The sequence below is a fragment of the Schistocerca nitens genome, chromosome 4, assembly GCF_023898315.1.
Source record: "Schistocerca nitens isolate TAMUIC-IGC-003100 chromosome 4, iqSchNite1.1, whole genome shotgun sequence".
NCBI classification, from domain to species: domain Eukaryota; kingdom Metazoa; phylum Arthropoda; class Insecta; order Orthoptera; family Acrididae; genus Schistocerca; species Schistocerca nitens.
The window spans coordinates 340,053,566-340,081,387 of record NC_064617.1 but is presented as its reverse complement, the minus strand read 5'-3'; positions in this window follow the sequence as shown (position 1 = coordinate 340,081,387).

The window sequence follows — 27,822 nt, the reverse complement described above, 5'->3', positions numbered from 1 at the left end:
GCAGAAGGGATAGATAACATTACATCAGAATTTCTAAAATCATTGGGGGAAGTGGCAACAAAACGACTGTTCACGTTGGTGTGTAGAATTTATGAGTCTGGCGACATACCATCTGACTTTCGGAAAAGCATCATCCACACAATTCCGAAGACGGCAAGAGCTGACAAGTGCGAGAATTATCGCACAATCAGCTTAGCAGCTCATGCATCGAAGCTGCTTACAAGAATAATATACAGAAGAATGGAAAAGAAAATTGAGAATGCGCTAGGTGACGATCAGTTTGGCTTTAGGAAAAGTAAAGGGACGAGAGAGGCAATTCTGACGTTACGGCTAATAATGGAAGCAAGGCTAAAGAAAAATCAAGACACTTTCATAGGATTTGTCGACCTGGAAAAAGCGTTCGACAATATAAAATGGTGCAAGCTGTTCAAGATTCTGAAAAAAGTAGGGGTAATCTATAGGGAGAGACGGGTCATATACAATATGTACAACAACCAAGAGGGAATAATAAGAGTGGACGATCAAGAACGAAGTGCTCGTATTAAGAAGGGTGTAAGACAAGGCTGTAGCCTTTCGCCCCTACTCTTCAATCTGTACATCGAGGAAGCAATGATGGAAATAAAAGAAAGGTTCAGGAGTGGAATTAAAATACAAGGTGAAAGGATATCAATGATACGATTCGCTGATGACATTGCTATCCTGAGTGAAAGTGAAGAAGAATTAAATGATCTGCTGAACGGAATGAACAGTCTAATGAATACACAGTATGGTTTGAGAGTAAATCAGAGAAATACGAAGGTAATGAGAAGTAGTAGACATGAGAACAGCGAGAAACTTATCAGGATTGATGGTCACGAAGTCAGTGAAGTTAAGGAATTCTGCTACCTAGGCAGTAAAATAACCAATGACGGACGGAGCAAGGAGGACATCAAAAGCAGACTCACTATGGCAAAAAATGCATTTCTGGCCAAGAGAAGTCTACTAATATCAAATGCCGGCCTTAATTTGAGGAAGAAATTTCTGAGGATGTACGTCTGGAGTACAGCATTGTATGCTAGTGAAACAAGGACTGTGGGAAAACCGGAACAGGAGAGAATCGAAGCATCTGAGATGTGGTGCTATAGACGAATGTTGAAAATTAGGTGGACTGATAAGGTAAGGAATGAGGAGGTTCTACGCAGAATGGGAGAGGAAAGGAATACGTGGAAAACACTGATAAGGAGAAGGGACAGGATGATAGGACATCTGCTAAGACTTGAGGGAATGACTTCCATGGTACTAGAGGGAGCTGTAGAGGGCAAAAACTGTAGAGGAAGACAGAGATTGGAATACGTCAAGCAAATAATTGAGGACGTAGGTTGCAAATGCTACTCTGAGATGAAGAGGTTAGCACAGGAAAGGAATTCGTGGCGGGCCGCATCAAACCAGTCAGTAGACTGATGACAAAAAAAAAAAAAAAGAAATGTTTGACCAGGTGGTAGTATAGACCAATATAACATCATTCGCTTCAACATATGTCCCGTTTTCATTGGTTAAGAGTTACAGCTGATAAAGTGTTACCCAAGCTAATGCTCACAAAGGTGTTGAACAAATGAAAGAAATAAGCCACAAGTTAATCATCATGAATTCCACTTCCAACTATAATTCACTGTCGAATTCTCTTAACAACTCCATGTGTAGCTCTACTGAGATCGCCTTGGCATCTTTTTGCGTCGACAGTACTATCCATAACCCGCCTCTTGTGTTTACTTTTTCTTTTTATTCTGCACCTTTAAATCACTCACAAAAAAATTCTAGAGCGGTAAGGTCCGGCAAACTTGGTGGTTAAGAAACGTGACCATTTCCGCCTATACTTCTTCCAGTGAATGTTACGTTTGGGCGTTGAGTTACTTGATGAGTAGGATACGCAGGGACCCCGTCATGCTGCAGGAATATATACATCCTCTGAATTATCCTTGTAACTTTAAAGCAATTAAAATTTTCTTGCAAAACTAGGCATCATGCTGGTCTATTGTCCAGTTCCCACTCATGTGGTAAGAAAATTCGGATAAAAACCGACTGCGCAATTTCTAGGTGGTCTTGGTATCGCTCCGCTCAAAAATTTGACCTAAAATAAAAGGTGGGTGTAACATGTATGCTACATAAGGACTGAGAGGGATACACTCTCACTACAAACAGACTAATCAACCAGTGTATGAACTGCTAATCTTTTGACGATAAACGACTCTTATCACTATGGGACTTAACTTCTGAGGTCATCAGTCCCCTAGAACTTAGAACTACTTAAACCTAATTAACCTAAGGACACAAAATTGTTAAGGCTTTCGTGGCCACTTGTTGACAAACTGCCTATTGGCTTCTGTCTCGGGTTCTTCGGCCGACGTTCATCTAATGATTTTTCTGACGTTTCGCCAGCACGAGTGGCTGGCATTGTCAAAGCTTCACCCTCCATTCACCACCGGCAATGGAGGGTGAAGCTTTGACAATGCCAGCCACTCGTGCTGGCGAAACGTCAGAAAAATCATTAGATGAACGTCGACCGAAGAACCCGAGACAGAAGCCAATAGGCAGTTTGTTAACCTAAGGACATTACACACAGCCATGCCCGAGGCAGGATTCGAACCTGCTATCGTAGCGGTCGCGCGGTTCCAGACTGTAGCGCCTAGAACCGCTCGGCCACCCTGGCCGGCCTTTCGACAAAACAAATGATAATTTTTGAAACAAGACTAATGTCACATCTGAATAGGGTCACATATAAAGCGGTCGCTTGTAGAAATTTGAAAGGTGAGCGTCATATCACAGACACCAATGTCTGATAGACCTACCAGAAATCAAACTGGCCGTCCTAAAGAAGCACGTTGTGGAACAGTGTAACACACCACATCAGTGTTGTAAACAGCTCTCCCGCATCTGCGAATACGCGATCAACATTTTTTCAGAATGATGGATTTGCGGTGCACTATTGTTTTGCTTTTCCTGTGGATTCGTTATATAATTATTCAGTTCACTATTATTTTTCAGAATTGCATCAAACTTCGTTACAATATGTTACTGATTTTCGGAAAGCCAAATGCTCACCAGCGCCTGTCTTCGGGAAGTTGAGTGGGAGTGACGGCAGTGGTAACAAGTAGTGGCGGCAGTGGAGTTGCAGGGCGACTCGATCCCGGGCCGGCAGGCTGCAGGGCGCGCGTGGCGTGGGAATGGCGGCCGCTACTGGCGCCAGCGAACTGGCCGCGTGAAAGGCGCCGTTCTTCAGCGTCACCGCCGGCCGGCACTCGTGCTGCACTTCTCGGAAGGCGCGCAGAAGCACAGGCGATGACAAGGCCGCCTCTCTTCCTTAGTGCCGCATCCTCATGCATGCGATTCGGCCCTCTCTCTCTTTTGCAAGCTTCGTAAAAGTACACTGCGCGTGTGGATTTTCTAAGTAAACGACTGCAGTATCGTTAGTTTAAGCGATTAATCCTCGGTGCTGTATTTCTCACTGACATCCTAAGGCACAAGCCATTAGTAATCTATGACTTAAATTATTAAACACTGCACCAGTTACATTTTTTCATGCATAGCGTAACGAAAAACTATTCTTATCATCACGGCATTTTTTGTGAGTATGCGAGTGTGTTATCGTGTTTCTCCTGCTCTGCAGTCGTCTTTTTGTGGTTTTACTACGGTCTGAAAATCTAAATCTCGTGATTTTCTTACATGCCATTGTTAGAAAATAATGTTTTTTGTCTGTCTACTTAAAAGTACAGAATCCGCAAACGCGCACCGTATCACTCACACAGTCTGTTTACGTGAAATTCAAATACAGTGCAAAGGTATTACGACAGTACAGCTACACAGACGGTTTTCATATAATCAGAGGTGTTCCACTCTTCGTGGATTACATTGTGCAGACTGTTTAGGAAGCCATATCGTCGTCATATCTTTGTACGACTTCAATTTCACATCAAAAACAATGTGAGAGATGGTTTGCAAGTGTGTGGATCTCTGCACAGCGCATGTGGTACAGTACCTGTATATAGACAGACAAAAATACTATTTGCTAACATCAGCATGTACAAAATTACAAGACTAATTTTGTCCGATTTTATGAAAACCACAGAAAGACGATTGCAGGATAGGAGGAACACAACACACATGCAAATATCACAAAGTACCCAGTGGCTGTAATTAAAGTGCAGCTACTCACTGGGGTTCAGTGTGGGTTGTAATTATCTTACGGCAGCGATACTTGGTAGATATTATTATGCGTTAATGTGGAACCGCGGCGCGGAGCACAAAAAATTAGTTCCAGTTTTCGCCACCAGGTGCGAATCTGCCGCTGTGAATGCAAGGAAGACTTATAGAAATGTTTCCATATGTATAGGGTTAGGAAAAGGAAGCAGGGCAGAAAACGTCAAGTAAGTGAGAAAGGCATAATGTTGATGTTATTATCAACCGCCGCTTACGCAGCTTGTTTAATGTGAGCAACACAGACGTCGTACAGCGCTTGATTTGCACCTGGTGGCCAAAATTGGAACTAATTTTTCCCAGCGTAAATCGGTTTCGCCTTAAAGCATTAGAATATCTACCAAGCTGCGCTGCCATACGACACTTGCAGCCCACACAGGACCTCTGTGAGAGGTACACTTTAATTACAACCTGTCGTTAATACCAATGTAAGTTTTATTGATTGGCGACTCCATGGAGTGTCCTGTGCACCACGACCAGATAATGGGTATACTTAGAAGGAGAGACGTACATCAGCATGTCGGTTAAATATGATAACAAAATTGTCTATCCACACCTACAAACTTTTTTGTAATGAACATTGTGTTTCACGGCATTTTAATTATTACGTAATCACAGTTTCGTACTATTACTATTTTTTATATATTTGACTCCTTAGTCTTAACGTAACATCTTACGTATATCACGAACGTTGTACTTCTAACTTCCCACGACAGATGGTTGGTATTATGTTTTTTTTTGAAACCTGTGTTATACCTCATTTCATGTTATTCATATATTATTCTTTTGTATTGTCTTTTTCTCTTTTGCCTGTCCTGCACTCTGACAACTTATTATCGATCTGTTTTATGTTTTATACGTCCGTTTTTTAAAAACAATACGCCAATATATTTTAGATGTTTCCTCTCCCTTCGTCTGCTATGTGTTTTACGTACATTTTAAATTTGAATTACTTCATGATTCACAAATGCACAAGAGTTATTTAGTGTTAATATCTCGCAAAACCAGTAATATTAAGTCTTCACGTGACACATGTCACATAGAGGGCGTTCCAAGCCCTGTCACACCGAGGTCTGCTGAACAGGTGCATGTAAACAGCGGCCTCAGTTCTCAGTTTATGTGATCGCTCTAAGCTTGTTGACACCAGTGCCTACCAATTTAAATTATATATTACAGGTATGTTCCTACCAACTGTTATGTTCATATGCAGATGTAGTGATTTTCTGTTTTATACTCTCTGATCGTTATGTGAAAATTTTTAACTTCTAGCACTGAGGATGGTCACTAAGTGACCGAAAATCGATTTTGTGGTTAATAAAACAAAAAATACGACCAATGCTGTCTCTCCTTCTAAGTATACCAATGTAAGTATTTGCACTTGATAATGAGAATAAACTCTCGAAACTAGTTATGATATGCGTGGAAAAATGGAGCAGGTGCAGTGTTTTACGATTTAAATCATCAACGACACAGTTGCAGATTTTCTAAAAACATCGATTACGATGAATGAAATTGCTCTAATTAATTAGTTAGTTTCATATTGCTTTACAAGAGAAAATCCGTTTCTAATGTCCAGGTTAATTCTTGCATCTTTGCAAAACTGAATAATATAAATATTAGTGTCAGTAGAATTGAGAAACACCTGAAATCGCTAAAATTTAAAATATTCCAGGGACTTTCAGATTCTGTAGGAAGTTTGTGATCCAGCAGTTGGAAGAAAGCACCGATCACAAACGTCTGTCAGACGGTCAATAGGAATGACCCACAAAATCTCTTCGACACCCACCTGATTTTGAATCTTATAGCCTATTCTCAGCTCAAAAATAATGACGTACCGCGATTAGAATGATTTCTTCATTCCCATTCAGCATGGGTATCGAAAACGTGGATCATGCGGAACAACTCGCACTTTTCTCACATGACATTTTGAAAGCTGTGGGTCAGGGCAGTCAGGTAAATGAAATACTCCTTGACTTCCAAAAACTGTTTGACTCAATATCACGCTTCTCTTATTAGTTGAAGTACTGTCATAGATGTGGCAAAAGAATATTGTGAATGACAATCTTGCTAGGTGGGACGCAGTTATGTGGGGAGTGATCGACAAATTTTGAAATATTATCGAGCTTGCCGCAGAGAAGTGTGTTGAGTCCCTTGCTGTTCATGTCGTGTATTAATGACCTTACAGACAATAGTAACATCCGACTTTAATGGAGAATTGTCTGTAAAACCTTCACAAATATTCAATCAGATCTTGATAAGATCTCACAGTGGTCTAAGTGGTGGTTTAAATCTACATCTCCATCAGTACACTGCAAACCACTGTGAAGTCGCAGCAGAGAGTGTTTCCCATTGTACCAGTTATCAAAGTTTCTTCCATCCCATTCCTGTGCGAAGCTCGGGAAGACTACTTGTTTAAAAATCTCCACCGCGCGTGGTAGCCGCGTGGTCTGACTCGGGCATGTGTGTGTGTTGTCCTAAGCGTAAGTTAGTTTAAGTAGTGCGTAAGCTTACGCACCGATGACCTCAGCAGTTTGGTCCCATAAGATCTTACCACAAATTTACAAATTTCCAAAGATCTCCGAGCGCACTGTTATTAATTTAATTTTGTCCCCACGATCTCTACGGGGAGATACGTAGGGGGTCTATTCCTGACTCATCATTTAAAAACTGTTCTTGAAACTTTGAAAATAATATCTATGCTTAAGTGCCTGCCACTTCAGTTTCTTTAGCATCTCTGAGACACTCTCCCACAGGTCAAACAAACCTGTGACAATTCGTGCTGACCTTCTCCCTATACGTTCACTACCTCCAGTTAGCCCTATTTGAGAGGATGCCCCATACTTGATCAATATTCTAGGATGTTCACACGAGTGATTTGTAGATTGACTGCATTTCTCTGGTATTCTGTCAATAAATCGGAGTCTTTCACCTACTTTATCGGCACTAAGCCTATATGGTCGTTCATTTCATATCCGTACAAAGCGTTGCACCCAGGTATTTGTATGAGTTAAGATTCCAACTGTGGATCAGTGATACGTCATTGGATACTTCACTTCTCTGATATCTGAAGTAAACTTTATAAATGGGGTGTGATATTTCGTTTTGACTCCTGTCATGGTGTTCTGCGGAACTTTGATCCGGCGATTTCTGTGTCTACTCCGACTGCAGACACATTGGTGTGCATAGAGCCACGCAGTTATTTCAAAATCCCAATACCTGAAAACTATTATAGATATAGAATCGTGGTATCTTGTAAAACGTTTACAGCTGTCAATAGTTTTGTCCTTGGTCCTTTGTTGCAGACTAGGAGTGCAACAAAATGTCAGCAGCTCAGTGTGCAATGTGGTATCCACGATTCAGATCTGCGACAAAGGTATTGCGGAATTAGTGTGGGAGGGTACCATCGCCAAAAACGTCTATAATGAAATGGTTCAAAACTTCTAAAAAGACAGGCAGTGATAAATACCTTTCTGAAAGTGGACGTCCCCTTTTGTCTCAAGCACGTTTTGACGCAGTCACCAGAAGGGAATTCGCCGTTCATCACGCGAACTGCAGGAAACGAAATCAGCTGTCCATAAAGTGTTACATAAGCGATTAAGGCTTTTTGCGGACGAAGTGTAGTGAGTAACACTCTGCTGATTTCATTAGTAAACTGAAATAATTGAAAATGAACCCTTCTGATATATTAGTTAGTATCGATGTGGTGTCTTCATTCACAAAGGTTCCCCTTCCAGAATCTCTACAACTAATTGAAATAAGTTTTGACAAAGAGATTTCAGCTTTGTTCAGACATGCTCTGACGTCTACACACTTCTTATTTAACAACTAATTTTTTGAACAGACGGACAGAGTCGCCATGGGTAGTCCCTTATCCCCTCTGGTGGCCAATTTATTTATGGAAGACTGCGAGGAGAAGGCATTTGAATCAGTTGACCTGAAACCCACGCTATTCTGGAGGTATGTTGATGATATCTTTGTAGTTTGTCCCCATGGTGAAGATAATTTGCAGGGCTTCTTAAGACATCTGAACTTCTTCCACGATCAAATAAAGTCCACAATGGAAATTGAAAAGGAGGGATGCCTTCCCTTCTTGGATGTTCTGGTTCGGCGCAGAGAGGATGGCACTTTGGGACATGAAGTGTATCGGAAGCCGATGCACACGGATTTGTATTTACGTGCAAATAGCTGCCACCATCCTGCCCAGACGATGAGTGTTCTCCGAACTCTGACCCATATAGCGCATATTATTTCTGACGAAAGCAGTCTACAAGATGAACTTTCCCACTTACAAAGAGTGTTTGAAGACAATGGGTACTCCCCACAGCAAATACGGAAGGCACTGAAAATGAAACCGAAAGAGGCCACAAAGAAAGCAGAAGAAGACGAAGAAACCTTTAAATCGATGGCTTTTCTGCCATATGTGGGTGGCCTGTCATCAAAAATAGGACGGATTCTTAGCAGACACAAAGTAAAAGTGAGTTTCCGTCCTCCAACCAAGACAGCTGCACTCGTGGGGTCGGTCAAAGATGATTTGCTGCTCCGAAAATCTGGCGTTTACAAAATTCCATGTGAATGTGGCCTTTCTTACATTGGACAAACAACTCATACTGTCCAAGAAAGATGCACAGAACACCAGAGGTGCACACGACTTTTACAATCTAACAAGTCGTCCCTGGTAGAGCACTGTATCGACACTGGTCACAGTATATTGTATGACAACGTCGAAATTTTGGCAACTACATCAACTTTTTGGGCCTCTATAGTGATGGAGGCAATTGAGATTCGCTTGACGTCCAATTTAATTAATAGAGATAGTGGTTTCAACCTTGATGAATCTTGGAATCCGGCACTTCGTGTAATAAACTCACAAAGACGTCGTCACAGTGCAGCTCACAATGATATATCGACATGCCAACAGAGATCGACTGCGGAGTCATAGATGTAACTCGCGCATTGTGCACGTCTCTGCCGCCGACCAACGTCTCTGGCGCATTTGCATCTGTGGCCACATGCGCAGTTGCGCGGTAGATGAGTATAAAGGGACGAAGCGAGCACTGGAACGGCCATCTTGCAGCTCACTCTGAAGATGGCTGAACGTTATACAGCTGAAATATTAGAAGAAGGAGAATTATTGCGGCTGCACACCCGAAACTTAATGGACAATCTTTGCGCCGCCAAAGCTTTACAGCCGAACGATCATCCTCTGTGGTAAGCATTCCATGCTGGTCTGCATAAATGCTGACAATGACTACATGAAGAAGAGTCTGTGTTCGGACGAAGCAACGTTCTGAGTCTCTGGACCTGTGAATCGCCATAACGTTAGGATTTGGGATTCCGAAAAACCAAACAACACACATAAACACACGTATGACAGGCCGAAGCTTAATGTTTGGCGTTGCCTAATGCACAACAGTTTTTTTGCGGAAACAGTCACGTAATATATGCAAATTCGTAATGAAAGCCCCCTCAGTTGAGAATTGGGGTCTGACGGGAGGCATGCTACGGTAGTCCGTGCAATTGCGATCACCACTGTGTCCGGATGGCGCAGTGGTCAGAATGTCTGCCTTGCAAGAGGGAGACCCGGGTCTGAATCCCGGTCCGGCGAAAATTTTCAAAGTTCCCCATTGTCTTAAATCAATGCCCAGTGACAGCTATTGTCGTCAATTACTTTGCACCTTGATTCACGGCGGCTGCGGGATCAAATTATGTCTTTTCTTTCAAACATGTTCGGAAGAACAGACTCGACGTATAGAACAGCTTAATCTTTTCAGGGTGATTATTAAAACTTTCGACAACCCTTCGTGCGTATTTCAGCGCACAGTGGAGGACCGTGTGGAATGCTTTGAAGGGCTGGGCACGCAGTTTGTATGCTCGGCGGCGCCGCCCTGCTAGTGAGGCGTGGTGCCCACTGGGACCACCAGCAGTCTTGGCGTGGCGTCGAGCCGCGTCACGGCGCCGGCGTCGGCGTCGCTTTGAGCGGCTGCGGCGGGCCGCATGACTGCACAGGAATGCAGCGCCGGCGGCCGACCGACCGACTAGCGCGGGGACAGCTCCCGCCTGCCCTTGTCGCACAATGTCGCTGGCGCGCTCCCTGCTGCCAATGCTGAAACCACTCCGGGGCAGCGAGTCGGCGCCCATAAAATGCAAAACAGAACTGCTCTGCCACATGGAGCGAAACGGACCACACCACCTGACTGGAAATGCGTTTTCTACGATAATTCTTGGTTTTGCCCGCTAGTTGTAACAACGCGAAGGTCACCCCCGACTACAAGAAGGATACCACAAGTGATACACGAGCTACCTGCAAATATCAGTATTTATTTTTTATCGTGTGATGATTAAACCACTGCGTAACAAAAGGCGACAAGACAAAATTAAACAGTTGTCGTCCAGATTCCGTGCTGACAACTTTTTCCGAGATATTCGAACAAATAATGTACTCAAGAGCAGTTACACACTTGAGTGAAAACAATTTACTAATAATATGACAGTCTGGATTCCAGAAGGGTTGCTCGACTGACAATGCTGTTTATATATTCACTTATCAAACACTACCATCCTTAAATAATAAAATATCGCCGGTTGGAATTTTTTGTGATCTTTCCAAGTCGTTTAATTGTCTAGATCATGATAATCTCTTAGAAAAACGCAAGCTTTATGTAAGCGGTGGCTTTACACTCATCTGGTTTGAAACATACTGAACAAACAGACTGCAAAAAGTAGTGCTAAATAATTCAGATAATATCGGAAAAGTAGAAAATTTTAGACACTGGGGACAAAAAAATCACAAAGGGAATCACACAGGAGTCAATTTTCCGTCCACTCCTATCTAAATGGCCTCCCACTTAACGATGAACAAGCAAAATTGGTACTCTTTGCACATGATACTAGTGTTATAATAAATCCCATTAGAGACAAAGGAACACAAGAGTTTGTAAATGACATGTTTCACAGAATAAGTAATTATTTCCCTTAAACGTGGACTCTCTCTAAATTTTGAAAAATAAACGCATTACATTCAATTCTGTACAACAAGCCGGCCGGTGTGGCCAAGCGGTTCTAGACGCTACAGTCTGGAACCGCGCGAACGCTACGGTCGCAGGTTCGAATCCTGCCTCGGGCATGGATGTGTGTGATGTCCTTAGGTTAGTTAGAATTAAGTAGTTCTAAGTTCTAGGGGACTGATGACCTCAGATGTTAAGTCCCATAGTGCTCAGATCCATTTGAACCATTTGTACAACAAATAGTCATACCAATAACTGATGTAGCGTATAAGCAGGTGTCAGTAAATAGGGCAGAGTGCTGCAAATTTTTTGGTATACGTACTGACGAAAAACTGAATTTAAAGAAGCATATTACTGAGCCTCTCAAACAATTAAGTTCAGCTACTTCTGCTGTTCGTACAATTGCTAATCTTGGAAACAAACACATCAACCTCCTGAGACGTTTTGCATATTTCCCCTCAGTAAATTCGTACGGAATAATACGACAGGAGACTAGAGGACTTGCCACAGTCCATGCAGCCGACATCCTCATCGTCACTAAAGAAAATCTCCCTCAATCATTGCTATGACCACCGACTTTCGCACTCAGCATATATTATTTCGAACTCTCCTCCATCTCTCGTTCACACGTCGTGACCCTACAGCGGTCGACTGAAAATGGTTCAAATGGCTCTAAGCACTATAGGATTTAACATCTGAGGTCATCAGTCACCTACACTTAGAACTACTTAAACCTAACTAACCTAAGGACATCACACACATCCATGCCCGAGGCAGGATTGGAACCTGCAACCGTAACAGCAGCGCGGACTAAAGCGCCTAGAACCGCTCGGCCACAACGGCCGGACGGCGTCTGCCATGCATTGCACTGTGGTTTTCAGAGTACGTAAGACGCAGATGGATGGTGGCCGTCAGTGTGTGCGAAAGGAATGTGCGCATGCGCGTCAGCAGCACACCGCAGTACGACTCATCGCACCACGCGGAGCCTCCCACTAGTGGCCGCTTGTAAACACAAGGCCGCGGCCGGCGTAAGCACAGCCTAAAGATGGGACCTAAACAGGGCGCATTCGCGTGGTATCAGCGCCGTCTCCATAGCAGTTGTCTTCATCGAATAACCCTGGCGGGTGCACAGGGGGCCAGACAGATACATGGGTCCTGCAACGAATTTGTGACGTCACAGTAGTCGCCATGTCCGCCACACTTCGGGAACGAGAAATAAATATTTAACTGGAAAGACATCCTCTAACGGTCTTAATTTTGTCTTGTGCTGTCGAGAACTTCCATACATTTAGGCACTGTCAAGAATTATTAAACTCGTCTGAAATACGTACACGCTGCTGGCACTCGTACATACTCTGAAAACCACAGTGCAATGCATGGCAGAGGTTACTTAGCATCTCTGACATCGATCTGTTGTAGAATTTTAGAACATGTGCTTTGCTCGCGTATCATGTCATTTCTGGAAACCCAGAATCTACTCTGTAGGATTCAACACGGATTCCGGAAACAGCGATCGTGTGAGACCCAACTCGCTTTATTTGTTCACGAGACCCAGAAAATATTAGATACAGGCTCCCAGGTAGATGCCATTTTCGTTGACTTCCGGAAGGCGTTCAATACCGTTCCGCACTGTCGCCTGATAAAGTAAGAGCCTACGGAATATCAGACCAGCTGTGTGGCTGGATTGAAGAGTTTTTAGCAAACAGGACACAGCATGTTGTTCTCAATGGAGAGACGTCTACAGACGTTAAAGTAACCTCTGGCGTACCACAGGGGAGTGTTATGGGCCCATTGCTTTTCACAATATATATAAATGACCTAGTAAATAGGGTCGGAAGTTCCACGCGGCTTTTCGCGGATGATGCTGTAGTATACAGAGAAGTTGCAGCATTAGAAAATTGCAGCGAAATGCAGGAAAATCTGCAGCGGATAGGCTCTTGGTGCAGGGAATGGCAACTGACCCTTAACATAGAAAAATGTAATGTATTGCGAATACACAGAAAGAAGGATCCTTTATTGTATGATTATATGATAGCGGAACAAACACTGGTAGCAGTTACTTCTGTATAATTTCTGGGAGTATGCGTACGGAACGATTTGAAGTGGAATGATCATATGAAATTAATTGTTGGTAAGGCGGGTGCTAGGTTAAGATTCATTGGGAGAGTCAATAGAAAATGTAGTCCATCAACAAAGGAGGTGGCTTACAAAACACTCGTTCGACCTATACTTGAGTATTGCTCATCAGTGTGGGATCCGTACCAGGTCGGGTTGACGGAGGAGATAGAGAAGATCCAAAGAAGAGCGTCGCGACTCGTCACAGGGTTATTTGGTGAGCGTGATAGCGTTACGGAGATGTTTAGTAAACTCAAGTGGTGGCCGGCCGTGGTGGTCTCGCGGTTCTAGGCGCGCAGTCCGGAACCGCGCGACTGCTACTGTCGCAGGTTCGAATCCTGCCTCGGGCATGGATGTGTGGGATGTCCTTAGGTTAGTTAGGTTTAAGTAGTTCTAAGTTCTAGGGGACTGATGACCACGGCAGTTGAGTCCCATAGTGCTCAGAGCCATTTGAAACTCAAGTGGCAGACTCTGCAAGAGAGGCGTTCTGCATCGCGGTGTAGCTTGCTGTCCAGGTTTCGAGAGGGTGCGTTTCTGGTTGAGGTATCGAATATATTGCTTTCCCCTACTTATACCTCCAGAGGAGATCACGAACGTAAAATTAGAGAGATTCGAGCGCGCACGGAGGCTTTCCGGCAGCCATTCTTTCCGCGAACCATATGCGAGTGGAACAGGAAAGGGAGGTAATGACAGTGGCACGTAAAGTGCCCTCCGCCACACACTGTTGGGTGGCTTGCGGAGTATAAATGTAGATGTAGATGTAGATTTTGTGACATTTGCGAGTGTTTCCCTTTCAGTAGCGTAAACATCGCGGGAACTACGACTGCTTAAATGCTACTGCACGTGCCGTAATTCGTCTGATCTTGCCTTCGACAAGCAGAGCGCTCTCTAGATACTTCACTTAATTCTGGTTCTTGACGCTTTATAAGTAGGCTTTCTCGGGCTAATTGGCGTCTGTTTTCTAGAGTCAGCGAATTCAGATTTCTTGAGCTTTTCCATGACAGTCTCTTATGGGTCAGTCAAATACATCACCATTTGTGTCGCCATTCTTTGATTTTTCTCACTTTCACGTGTTTGTAGCGTGGTATGACATATCAATGCCAGCCTACAGACATACCACAGTTGGCAACGGAGTTGAAAGTTTCCGTCCAGTCCGATAGCGGTCGCCTTGGATGTGGCGTACCCAATGCAGCACACTCGCTAGGCTATATTTCCAGAAGGTATGACTTCGAGCCCGCTCTGCCACAACAATATATACGGCCAGTGGCAGCCACTCAGCCCACTCGCTCTTGAAACCACTATGCTATGACACCTTCATTCATGTTTCTTCCACGTGACATCCATAGCTCGGCTCTATTAATGCATAATTTGTAATGAGTCTTTGTACATTTCGAGAAATACAAATTAACTGAATCTTCTGTTTACTGTGATTAAATTGTTCAAAAATGGCTCTGAGCACTATGGGACTTAAATTCTGAGGTCATCAGTCCCCTAGAACTTACAACTACTTAAACCTAACCAGCATAAAGACATCACACACATCCATGCCCAAGGCAGGATTCGAACCTGCGACCGTAGCGGTCGCGCGGTTCCAGACTGTAGCGCCTAGAACCGCTCAGCTACCTCGGCCGGCGATTAAATTGTCGACTGATCATTTCTTTCCTACGGCAAATAGCTGCCATGCTACTTTCAGCCCACCTCTCCTCACAATTGTGTATAAAGTCGTACACAACAACTACTATTTAGTATGGGTCCCACATACTTCAGCAATATTTTAACAGCCTGCTGGAGTGGCCGTGAGGATCTAGGCGCTGCAGTCTGGAATCGCGAGACCGCTACGGTCGCAGGTTCGAATCCTGCCTCGGGCATGGATGTGTGTGATGTCTTTAGGTTAGTTAGGTTTAACTAGTTCTAAGTTCTAGGGGACTAATGACCTCAGAAGTTGAGTCCCATAGTGCTCAGAGCCATTTGAACCAATATTTTAACATGAGACTTGGGAGTGTTCGATAAATACAAGTCTACCACCTCTTGTACCTACGACTCAGCCTATGTTATTTCATCGCTAGCAATTATGATACCCAGTTATTTGCAGGATTCGACTGATTCCAAAGCTGACTCACTGATTTTCGAACCGCAGATTACTTTCTTTTTAGTTTTACAATAGGCTATTTTCCTCTGTTAAAAATATTGTTCGGACTGTTGTTATTCTGATTGGTTCAAAAATGGTTCTGAGCACTATCTACTACATCTACATCCATACTCCGCAAGCCACCTGACGGTGTGTGGCGGAGAGTTAACTGCTAAGGTCATCAGTCCCATAGAACTTAAGAACTACTTAAGGGGCTCCGGAAAGGCTCAAAATCATGAAAAGTTCAATTTTTACTTTTTTGCGTTTTCTGAATCTGCAGACTATTACCTTTTAATAGATATAGAATTTATTCAGTTCCGAAGACTGCAACTATTTTTAAATTTTTTTGAAATGTGTTCTACATGGGCGTGACCCACTGTGGCGCTGTTAAACTGCTGTCAAATGGTGTTATTATTAACGTCCGTGTTCATCAGGTACATTTTAGTGATGTGAGATAAAGTATGTGTTGTGGCTAACCTGTGATGGTTCAATATATATCGCTGGTGTGATTGTCGATTGTTTCATGTTTATTTACTCAGTCGTTATCTCGAAAATATTCGTAATTAATTCTGTTTCTTGAGTCTCTGTTTTGTTGAAGTATAATAATGAGTAAAAGTAAAGTTATTAGAAATCCTCTGAAGGCTTTTAAGAAAAGGAGATATGTTGGAAAGCCAAAGGTATGTGTTATTACTGTAAACAATAAAGACGATGAAAATCCCCAACATAGCTTGTGTCCCAAAGAAGAAGACAGTTGGTGTAAATATAACAAAGGATTGCTAACTGGTGAACTGTACACTCATAAGCATAGTCTGCCTCATGCAATAATGGAGGTGATAAAACCTATTTTCAGAGACTTAGCAGCACCTGAACTGTTGAAAAAGTGTATTCACGGAAAAACTCAAAACCCCAATGAAAGTGTAAATAGTGTTATATGGTCGAGAATCCCCAAGACTATATTTGTTGGAATAGAAACACTTCACTTTGGTGTGTATGATGCTGTTGCGACTTTCAATGATGGCAACATTGTAAGGTGCAAGGTATTTAGAAATATGGGAGTGAAGATAGGTTCTAACATGGTACGAGCGATGCTTGCTTTAGACAAGGAACGCCTTCGGGCTGCAGACAGGGCTGTAAAGAGTCTAGAAATACAAGCAAGAGTAAACAGGAGGAACAAGAGGAAGCTGGAGGAGGAGTTTGCAGAGGATGAAGATAATCCATCCTATGGACCTGGAATGCACTAAAAAGTTAATCCAATCTTTGTCGCTCGATTCCCAAAACTTTTATTTTCTCATACTAATTACATGTTTTCTAAGGATCTTCCAAACATATTTGTTTCAAACTTTCAGTAAATGTTACAGAGTACCTTCTGCATAATTTAACACAGCCTTTTTCCAAAAAACTGTATATTTTTGAATATATAAATAAAAAATTGCAAAAAAAATGTTGTGAAGTTTCATTACAATTGAAAAAAAAATCGTCTTTAATAACTGAAGCCGGCCGCGGTGGTCTAGCGGTTCTGGCGCTGCAGTCCGGAACCGCCGGACTGCTACGGTCGCAGGTTCGAATCCTGCCTCGGGCATGGGTGTGTGTGATGTCCTTAGGTTAGTTAGGTTTAAGTAGTTCTAAGTTCTAGGGGACTTATGACCTAAGATGTTGAGTCCCATAGTGCTCAGAGCCATTTGAACCATTTTTTTAATAACTGAACTAAAGTTTTGTAAAATCCCTGTGTTAAGTTGTAGCCCATATTCCAATAAATAATCTGTAAATAGTTCAACTTCCTACCTCAAATACTTTGTGAGGAAAGATGTAATTTATAAGCGTTATTTTAACATTGCAAGTATAGGGCGTTCCGGGGCCCCTTAAACCTAACTAACCTAAGGACATCACACAATGGTTCAAATGGCTCTGAGCACTATGGGACTTAACTCCTGTGATCATCAGTCCCCTAGAAATTAGAACTACTTAAACCTAACTAACCTAAGGACATAACACACATCCATGCCCGAGACAGGATTCGAACCTGCGACCGTAGCGGTAGCACGGTTCCAGACTCTGATTGGTTGTAACATTCAAATAGCATTTACAGGCAATAGAAATGGAAATGAAGTCTCTTGCTTCTTGACAGAGCGTAGGGGAAGGATGCGGGAGACCCGCACCGCCGTACTAGGCAAGGTCCTTCACAGAAGCGCATAATGTCAGTCTGCAGAACTGATGTTTACTACGCTTAGCGCAGACATAGTTATTACCTGAAAATTTCCCTCTTCCTGTGAACTTATCCGCTAAGTGATACACAGCAACATATATTAACTATAGATAAAATCTTCTGGGTTGATAAGCCACGTCATCTTTCCTTCTAAAATAATCGACGTTTCGACCCCTCTGCTGGGATCCTCTTCAGGATGTTTCCGTGTCCACTTTTGCTAGAACACTGTCAGAGACCTGTGTCGCGTTCTATTATAATGGTGAGTTTACAATAGAGAGGACGCCTATAGATTTCCGGCATCGTGGCTCCACGCCATCAAGGAAGTAAATACGCGGCTGCGGTGTGCGAGCAATACAAACAACGCGCTGCAAGTCACCTCGGCGGACAATAATATTTTGGGTAAACATTCCCCCTCTCTGTCCGTTTCGCATCTAGCCAATGATGATGGCCAACCAATAGTAGCAGAAGGAATTTCAACCAGTAACCCTTCTCCAGCGCAAGTGTGGAATAGTGCCTTTCTATCCAATGACGATGGGCCATAAGAGTTTAGCCAATAACGCCACTTCTTCTGCATCAGCGCGGGAATATTAGCCTATGACGATGGTCCACCAATGGTTGCCACAAGGAATTTAACCGAAACCCGCTCTTCTCCAGCACAAACGCGGGAAAACTCCCCTTTATAAGAGAACGCGACACTGGTCTCTCACAGTGTTCTAGCAATAGTGAACATCGAAAAATCCTCAAGAAGATCCCAGCAGAGGCGTCGAAATGTCAATTATTTTAGAAGGAAATATGACGCGGCCTAACAACCCAGAAGATTTTATCTTTAGTGACAACGTTCACGGAAGCGTGCAGACTTACATACATTAACTATGTCAGGAAGCTTCGCAAGTTCAAGAATTTTAGAAGCGAATAGCTGTCATTCGCTACTTGAACACAAAATCAATCAGTGATGCCCACGTACAGAGAATAGTGACAAGTAATGGGATTATTAAATACATCACGCAACATGACTGAAAGAAGAGGCATACTGTGTGCGCAATTTAAATGTCAGCACTAGCTACAACGTCCTACAAGACGTGTGCAATTACGGTGTCACTGCCAACAGGTTGCTACTCACCCACGACCACCAATTTGTATGTCTCTTTTGAAGCAGAACAAGTAAATTAGAGGCTTAAGTCAATTATATACCGCAAGAAACTCTGATGGCCTGTTTACTCGGTAAATTTACAATGATGCGATCAAAAGATATGTCATATGCCGTCAGCTTTATGGTGTGGATGGCCTCGACATTAGCAACATAAGATAAAGAGAATTCGCACGAAGATAAACTTCGGAACGAAGTTTTTTTTTTTTTGTTAGAGTAGTTAGATATTCACATTTGTTGTTACTGCAATAATAGAGATCCAGGTTCTGGAGGCACTATGAAAGAAGCTTGTGTGGCTATCATTGCAACATCCAGGAGACGATGTGTTCAGTATACTACATCTACTCAGGTCTGACGATGGTCATCACTGACTGGAATTAATAACCTGACTGATAAATACTACTGGTCTGCAATTATAATAAAATAAATATTTCGTGGATAGCTGGAAAACTGTTGTTACTGTGTCGCAACTCGTGACAATGAAAGCAATCAATTACAGATAATTCCTCGTATAAGGATATCGCAGGGTCATCGAAGTTGAACTTTGTTGAACTACTTCATATTTATTGCTTAATTTACTCGTGTGTGATGAAGGTAAGAGCGCTGAGCCGTAGCTAGGAAGTCTTTAATATCGATAAATGTCTTCCTTTGCAACAACCAATAGAAAGAATAAACAAAATAGTTTTTGAAAAATGAAGAAATTTTTCCATATTCACATTTCTTTGTGAACACAGACTCTGTTTATTTATAAATACCGCATAAAATACTGTTTCTGTTTTTAGTGATGAATAAACATATTTTCTGTTATGTCCGTTTCTCTAGTTTTGCTGCTGCTGTGTTTGAATTAGATATGATCATGGAGCCGGCGTTAATGCTGCACTGGAGACATCGCACGCCTTGAAAATCGTCCCCTGAGATGAAAGGGACTCATTAGCTAGTTGTTTCATCGGGTGGCAGGGTGTGATGCGGAACCAAATCGGATGAGTCCTTTTCAAAGCAGTCATACCATAAAAACACTCTAATGCTAACATCGCAAAAAAATTTCTTTGTTTAAAACAAACCGTTTCGACAGACTTCGCTGTCATCTTCAGGTCTTAAAAAATACTTACGAAACGTGTTTATTTTAAGTCGAACCTGAGGGTATGTTATCACGTGGAGAAAGGTACGCCATTTAAGATGGATTTCAGTGTTTAGAAAATGTCCAGCTTATGTAAACTGATGGACTACTGTTTACTGTGTTTTTGTCACGTAACAATCATCTGTAAGCGGTATCTATATGGCCATGGCGTTTTGCACGAGATGCTTTATATTTTTAAATATTTTACTTGCGACAAACGTGCTGCTTTTTATCCAAATGACAATTTAGCGTGAGGTCCAACTTGAAATGAACACTTTCATTATATAAAGATGTTTCCAAGATCTGAAGATGGCATCAAAATCTGTCAAAACCAGCTGTTTCAAATAAAGAAATATTTGTGCTAACTTGCCTTTAGAATGTTTTTTAACAGGTAAAAGAGATCACTCCCTCTGCCTTCTCAAAATGAGAAAATTAATCCATTCATTATTTTCCTTAAACGATGTAGTGAAATAATGGAAAACATAAATCTAGATGGCTAACGGGAATCAGAAACGCAAACCTCTCTGACACCAATACATTGTCTTACCCACTGCGAGAGATTTCTCGGCTGTCGAACTTCACTTGCGCTTTGACAGGAAACGCTCCCATTAGGGCAAATCAGAGTCCATCATTGTTACAAGCTGTGATCGTGAGTTGGAGAATCAATAAATGAACTATACGTCAAGTGAATCTACCGATACCCGATGTTGGCTTCGCCCCGTGACGTAATGATTTTGTGGCGTATGAAGCATACATGCGTACACAGGAAGAGAACAAAGTAGCGATCCTTTTTTATTTTTATTTATTTATTTATTTTTCTGAGAAATGTAGGATGTAGCGAAGCCAGCGGTATAGTATTGGTTCAAATGTGATGATTTTGTTGTGAGTAAGCAAAATGTGAAAACGAAATACTAGTTGTGGTGAAATACTGCCTGTAGGGTAGCCCGAGACCTAGTTTAAGCTGAAAGGTGACGGTTTGATTGAGAGTTGTCGAAGCGGTATCCAACGCATTAGTTAATTCACAAAGTTTAAAGAGTAACTCATGAAGACAAAAAAATGGTTCAAATGGCTCTGAGCACTATGGGACTCAACTTCTCAGGTCATTAGTCCCCTAGAACTTAGAACTACTTAAACCTAACTAACCTAAGGACATCACACACATTCATGCCCGAGGCAGGATTCGAACCTGCGACCGTAGCAGCCTCACGGTTCCGGACTGCGCGCCTAGAACCGCGAGACCACCGCAGCTGGAACTCATGAAGATAGCTTGGAAGAACTGCCGACCACGAACAAGATTATAGCGTCCAAGGAAACTCTTAGAATAGGTTTCGATGACCGCAAAGTGCATAATGCCTCGACGTAGGCAGTGGAATTTTTGAACATGACTTGTAAGCGTAAGCTAATCTGTTAAATTATCATTTCCGGCGTCGTTCCCATTATAAGGGTCACTTAATAGAAGAAGTTGACCACAACCATATACTTATATGTTGTATTTTACCTCCGATAATAACCACATTCGTGAAATTGGCAACGTGGATTTTACTTTCTAAGGCACAGTAGTATATTTTTAAAAAAGTCCATTTATACACCCGAAGAAGATGTGGTTATTAACGTCCAGTGTCAGGCATTAGTTTTATTTCGTCGTTCCACTTCAAATTGTTTCATACGCGTGCTATTAGGTATTTAGTGGATGTAACTTCTTTCAGTGATTGTCAGTAAATGTAAATGTCGTGTGACTAGGGCCTGCCATCGGGTAGACCGTTCGCCGGGTGCAAGTCTTCCGATCTGACGCCTCTTCGGCGACTTGCACGTCGATGGAAATGAAATGATGATGATTAGTACAACACAACACCCAGCCCCTGAGCGGAGAAAATCTCCGACGCAGCTGGAAATCGAAGCCGGGTCCTTAGGATTGACATTCTGTCGCGCTGTCCACTCAGCTACCGGGGTTGGACAGTGATTGTCAGTGATTGTCTGGCGATTGTGTAATCATACAATAATCGTCCTTTCCTCCTATCTGTACGCAATAGGCTACAGCTGTCTATGTTCGGCGCCTAGGACCAATCTTTGCACCAGGCGTCGATTCTCGGGGGATCTACATACATGTCGGTACAATTTTCTACTCTTGGTACTTGTCCACACAGGATGTCTCAGAAAGAACGATCAATATTCAGGAATATGGCGCGATGTATCATTCGAAGCTGCAGCCTTCGCTACTGTGTTTCACAGTAGCGAAGATGGATAAGTTCTCATAGCTTCTAAGATATGCGTTTCAGAGCCCATTTTTAAGACTTTTTTTGCTTCGAATGATCGTTGCTGTCATATCTCTGAGTACTGATCATTCCTTCTGGGACACCCTGTATATACAACAGCATTATTCGGCAACAGTCTTACGGAGCTTCGGAGATTATCCGTCATATTATTTGCGTACAGGGTGAACCGAAAGTCCACGATGAAATGTAAGAGGTTGCTCAGAGATACACGCCGCGTATTTTAGTGTAAAGGACCCGCAGTTTCAAGTGGCTCGCTACAGAGCAATGGCATTTCGTTTGATGGTGTCCTCGTTTACCCCTTCCTTCTTACATGTCCGCATCACTGTAATTTTCTTCAGTCCATTACATCACATATTCCTTCTTCCGCTTCATAATTATCTTTATCACTTCGGTGTTCCTTACATTATCTTTCCCTGAGAAACTTAGTTAACTTCTCCATAAAAACACTTCACATTTCGATCAATACTATACCTCGGGCTTCGCTACTACATCTATTATCAACTTTTTGTTTATTTCATCATATTCCTTCTTCATATGGTTGAACTGAGCATGCTATGACTTTATTTCCAATAATAATTCCTTTATTAATTTCTAAATTTGAATTTCCCTCATTTCTAAAATGGATCCCAGGTAGCAAAAATTGTCGACCTGTCTGTTTTCCACTCTAAGTAAATTTCATCCAGATCATTAGTAAGCTATTCTTTTTTTTTTCTTTTTGATAATGAATCTGAAAAACCCCGTTTTCGTACTCCATTGCTTGCTGCTTACATGTGTTTCATACCATATTACAAATATTACATATAAGAAAACTTAAACACATGCTGCGTATTTGTTAGCTTGCTACGTAAATTCACAGCATTTTTGTTTTGCTTGTTGGTATTCCGGTTGCTATGAGTTAATTTATCGATTGTCATTCATATATTTGTGGTTCGCTGTTTCTATCTGAACTTACCTACAGTCATTTTGTCATTTGGAGGTAGTGAGTGGAGCTCTAGACGCTTCTATTTGAGTTCAACAAGGAGGCGGCAGTAGAGGAAGCAGCCACAAGCCTTTGCGCCATTGGATAGAGCACAGAAAGAAAAGGATTTTCTCGTTTTAAGGAAGATCGTTTTGACATTAGTGGCTCTCCACGTTCAGAAAGATCTTCGAGATTTGATGAAGACCGTTTCAACGAATTACTCCGCATTGATTCATGTCAGTGTACCCAAGAACTGGCAGATGTGACTAACTGTGATCATTCCACCATCGTGCGACATTTGTATGCCGTGGGAAAGATTCAAAACTCGGGTGCACGGGTACCGCATGCTCTATGCCAAAATACCAAAATTCGGCGGGTGGCCATCTGTGCATCTGTGCTCCTACGTCTTCATTTTGCTTCTGAACGACACCGACGTTTCCCATCTTGCATCGTTACTGGTGACGAGAAATGATGTCTTTATGCTAACATAAGTAATAAAAAAAGGATTGGTTGAGCCCAAACAAAACGTCTACAAAAGATAATGTCATGCATCTGCTGGAACGGCGACGGTGTGAGGTATCGGGAATTGCTTCCGCGAGGTGTAGCCATCAATGCTGACATTTATTGTCAACAAGTGAGGCGTGTTGCAGACGCCAGTCCAAGAACAATGACCAGGAAGACTGCGTGAAGTGACGCTATTCCACGATAACACCCGCCCGCATTCTGTGACAAGAAACACCATTCAGGAGTTGGTTTGGGAAGTCTCTCCGCAACCCACATTTTCATGTGATTTGCACGTTCAGATTTTCTCCATTTCCGCTCTCTACCGAACAGCCCACTCGCTCTTGAAACCACTATGCTATGACACCTTCATTAATGTTTCTTCCACGTGACATCCATAGCTCGGCTCTATTAATGCATAATTTGTAATGAGTCTTTGTACATTTCGAGAAATACAAATTAACTGAATCTTCTGTTTACTGTGATTAAATTGTTCAGAAATGGCTCTGAGCACTATGAGACTTAAATTCTGAAGGTCATCAGTCCCCTAGAACTTAGAACTACTTAAACCTAACCAGCATAAAGACATCACACACATCCATGCCCAAGGCAGGATTCGAACCTGCGACCGTAGCGGTCGCGCGGTTCCAGACTGTAGCGCCTAGAACCGCTCAGCTACCTCGGCCGGCGATTAAATTGTCGACTGATCATTTCTTTCCTACGGCCCACCCCTCCTCACAATTGTGTATAAAGTCATACACAACAACTACTATTTAGTATGGGTCCCACATACTTCAGCAATATTTTAACAGCCTGCCGGAGTGGCCGTGCGGTTAAAGGCGCTGCAGTCTGGAACCGCAAGACCGCTACGGTCGCAGGTTCGAATCCTGCCTCGGGCATGGATGTTTGTGATGTCCTTAAGTTAGTTAGGTTTAACTAGTTCTAAGTTCTAGGGGACTAATGACCTCAGCAGTTGAGTCCCATAGTGCTCAGAGCCATTTGAACAATTTTTTTTGAACTTCCTTTGCCGGTCAAAATGCGCTCCGAACCTGGTACAACGAGTTCTTCGCCTCAAAACTACATGATTTCTAAAGTCGCGGAATCGAAAAATTACCCCACCGTTGGCAGACTGTTTTAAACTGTGAAGGATGGTACACTACTGGCCATTAAAATTGATACACCACGAAGATGACGTGCTACAGACGCGAAGTTTACCCGACAGGAAGAAGATGCTGTGATATACAAATGATTAGCTTTTCAGAGCATTCACACAAGGTTGGCGCCGGTGGCGACACCTGCAACGTGCTGACATGAGGAAAGTTTCCAACCGATTTATCATATACAAACAGCAGTTGACCAGCGTTACGTGGTGAAACGTTGTTGTGATGCCTCGTGTAAGGAGGAGAAATTCGTACCATCACGTTTCCTACTTTAATAAAGGTCGGATTGTAGCCTGTCGCGATTGAGGTTTATCATATCGCGACATTGCTGCGCGTTGGTCGAGATCCAATCACTGTTAGCAGAATATGGATTCGGTGAGTTCAGGAAGGTAATACGGAACGCCGTGCTGGATCACAACGGCTACGTATCACTAGCAGTTGAGATGACAGGGATCTTATCCGCATGGTTGTAATGGATCGTGCAGCCACGTCTCGATCCCTGAGTCAACACATGGGGACGTTTGCAAGACAACAAACGTATGCACGAACAGTTCGAAGACGTTTGCAGCAGCATGGACTATCAGCTCGGAGACCATGGCTACGGTTACCCTTGACGCTGCGTCACAGACAGGAGCGCTTACGATGGTGTACTCAACGACGAACCTGGGTGCACGAATGGCAAAACGTCGTTTTTTCGGATTCTGTTTACAGCATCATGATTGTCGCATCCGTGTTTGGCGACATCGCGGTGAACGCACATTGGAAGCGTGTATTGGTCATCGCCATACTGGTGTATCACCTGGCGTGATGTTGTGGGGTGCCATTGGTTACACGTCTCGGTCACCTCTTGTTCGCATTGACGACACTTTGAACAGTGGCGTTACATTTCAGATGTGTTACGACCCGTGGCTCCACCCTTCATTCGATGCCTGCGAAACCCTACATTTCAGTAAGATAATGCACGACCGCATGTTGCAGGTCCTGTACGGGCCTTTCTGGATACAGAAAATGTTCGACTGCTGCCCTGGCCAGCACGTTCTCCAGATCTCTCACCAATTGAAAACGTCTGGTTAATGGTGGCCGAGCAACTGGCTCGTCACAATACGCCAGTCACTACTCTTGATGAACTGTGGCATCGTGTTGAAGCTGCATTGGCAGCTGTACCTGTACACGCCATCCAAGCTCTGTTTGACTCAATGCCCAGGCGTATCAAGGCCGTTATTACGGCCAGAGGTGGTTGTTCTGGGTACTGATTTCTCAGGATCTATGCAGCCAAATTGCGTGAAAATGTAATCACTTGTTAGTTCTAGTATAATATATTTGTCCAATGAATACCCGTTTATCATCTGCATTTCTTTTAATGGCCAGTAGTGTATATTATTCATGACTGAAGTCTCCGTTATGTGTATCTGTTGTGTTTATTAAACTTATGGAAAAACGCCACGAGCGTATGCACCAACCCAATACTTACGGAACACCCTCCACACACGCCTGGGTCTTCCGGGGTGTTGTAACACACTGAGTCGGCACAGTTGGGGGCTTATACAGTGAGCGGCGAGCGTAGCGTTCGGCTGGCGGTACGCTGCACCGCTCGGTGCGGGAGACGGGCGAGGCGTGAGTCACCTCGGCGCGGCGCGGTGCGGCCCGGACATCTGGTTTTTGCGGAGGGACTGGTTTAAGGCCCGCAATCTAGCGCCGCGGGCGCCGCCAAACAGCTGACAGCCGCTTCGGCGCACCTGCGCCGCGTCTCGCTCGTCAGGACACCCCGGCTGCAGTCTCAGTGCCGGCGGACTCTTTAGAAAGGTACACTAGCGGAAAATGAAAACAGGAAATCGACACCCTGCATTAGTCAAGGTTTGGTGACATACTGTACAGCTTTTGTCGGCGTTACGTGATCTAGATTTTCTGCTCTGACGCTGAAGTGCTTCTGGGGAAAGTAGGTTCGGTTCATTTAATACCGTCAAGTTTCGTCCTGCGACATACCGTTCCCGGCCGCACACGTCGGCTCGTCCTTTGAACTTTGTGGGCGCTGGTACTCGGTGGCAGCAGGAGAGGCGATTAGTTCTGCCTGGAGATGACGGGTCAGTCTGCCCATAATCCTCCCACGTGTGCTGTGATCGGCGGCTCGTGCGACCTCAACTTTTACCCGTTCGGCACTCGACCCCGCAACTTGCCCTAAACTATCCACAGAAAAACAAGAAGCAGATTTGTGACTTTCGCGTGCCCAATCCCCGCAACAAGTCATTAAACCGTACTGTATTAGGTTGGTGCATGAGTTCGTAGCATTTCTCATAAGTTAATTAAACAGATACACGTAACAGAGACTTTAGTCATCAATAATATATCCTTCTTCACTATACAGGGTGGTCCATTGATAGAGACCGGGCCAAAGATCTCATGAAATAAGCATCAAACGAAAAAACTACAAAGAACGAAACATGTCTGAGGTTCGCTAGATGGTCCTGCCATAGGTCAAACGGATATCAACTACGTTTTTTTTTAAATAGGAACCCCCATTTTTTTACATATTCGTGTAGTACGTAAAGAAATAGAAATGTTTTACTTGGACCACTTTTTTCGCTTTGTGATAGATGGCGCTGTAATAGACACAAATGTATAAGTACGTGCTATCACCCTAACATTCCGCCAGTGCGGACGGCATTTGCTTCGTGATACATTACCCGTGTTAAAATGGACCGATTACCAATTGCAGAAAAGGTCGATATCGTGTTGATGTACGGCTATTGTGATCAAAATGCCCAACGGGCGTGTGCTATGTGTGCTGCTCGGTATCCTGGACGACATCATCCAAGTGTCCGGACCGTTCGCCGGATAGTTACGTTATTTAAGGAAACAGGAAGTGTTCAGCCACATGTGAAACGCCAACCACGACCTGCAACAAATAATGATGCCCAAGTAGGTGTGTTAGTTGCTGTCGCGGCTAATCCGCACATCAGTAGCAGACAAATTGCGCGAAAATCGAGAA